We start from the raw sequence: 1,367 nt of genomic DNA on the forward strand, positions 1-1,367 counted from the left end.
AAGGGAAAAGATGAATATTGCTCCTATTTGGTGCAATACAATTTAAATACTTTCACAATAGATTTCATATACATATTATTGATTCATGATAAGGAAAAAGATATTTTATTTGTATTGCTTTCATCTTAAACAAAATCTATAATGCACTAAAAATACATACATATTTAAACCAATATTTTATACTCATTTTTAGTGATATTTCACTTTAAAGGAAGGTATTTTTCATGTTTATATGTAGGTTGTTGATTTTTAGGACTTGAAGAAAACATGATGGAATTTGGAGTCAAAATGACATTTTTGAAGAAATGCCCAACGCCGACTGCGCCACGATGGATACCAATGGTGCCACGATGGATACCTGTTTCTAGAAGATTCAACAAATTTGGATGCTTTTTGAAGAGTTTTTGGATGCACCTATTGGAAACCGACAGTAGGCTCTATTTAGCGTGGGAATTGATCAGAAAAAACCCCCTTTGACCACTTTCCAGAGTCTTCCACACTATTCCACATTCCACAAAGCCACTTAGAGTCCATTAGTCATTTATTTCTTTAGAGTTTTGAGTTTTTATGGTGAGTTTAAATGTGAATTCTTCTCTAAGAGTGTTAGAGAGGGATAGAAGTGAGGGATTTCTTTTTCCTACATCTTCTAAGAGAGGCTACAAGGGATTTGCTTTAAGAAAGAGTTTCAGATTAGTGTTATTTTTTTAATATTGTTATAAGAACTTTCTTTTATATATGAAATTTGTATTTTATTGTATTTTTCTCATGAAGTCTGAGTATTTTCTCATGAAGTCTGAGTAGTTAGGTCTGAGTAGTTTTCTTTATCTTTCTCCCTACTATGAGATATAGTGAAATAGAGAGATAATTTTGATGTGCCAATTTTAAAATATAAAAATTTTGAATAATAATTAAAAAAATAAAACCCCACACCAAAAATAGTGCCGACACTGGCCAGTTGAAATGTTAAATTATGTTGTGAAACATATGATCCGGGAAATAGAGTATGAGTTCTACAATAAGAGTGAGAATCAAATTTAAATCCATGAAGGAGTATTTTGTTCATGGAATTAAGTGCACATAAATAGAAAAATATACTTTGTTGGATGTAGAATTGGAGATTTTAGGGTGACAGACTAAAATCCCCAATTTGGTCTTAATGTTTAAGAACTAAAGTGAGCATTAGCCTTCATGGGAAGGGAAGTGGAAGCTCTACAGTGAGATTCAGTATCCTCGCCTAACCATGGATTTAGAGACTAAACCTGAGATTAGCCAATGATTTTCTAGAAAATTGAATCAGGCTAAAGAATTAAAATTGCTCCTATTTGGCACAATACATATTTAAACCATTTATCTCATCTCATTTTACC

Source organism: Phalaenopsis equestris, unplaced genomic scaffold (assembly GCF_001263595.1).
Source record: "Phalaenopsis equestris unplaced genomic scaffold, ASM126359v1 Scaffold000072, whole genome shotgun sequence".
Taxonomy (NCBI): domain Eukaryota; kingdom Viridiplantae; phylum Streptophyta; class Magnoliopsida; order Asparagales; family Orchidaceae; genus Phalaenopsis; species Phalaenopsis equestris.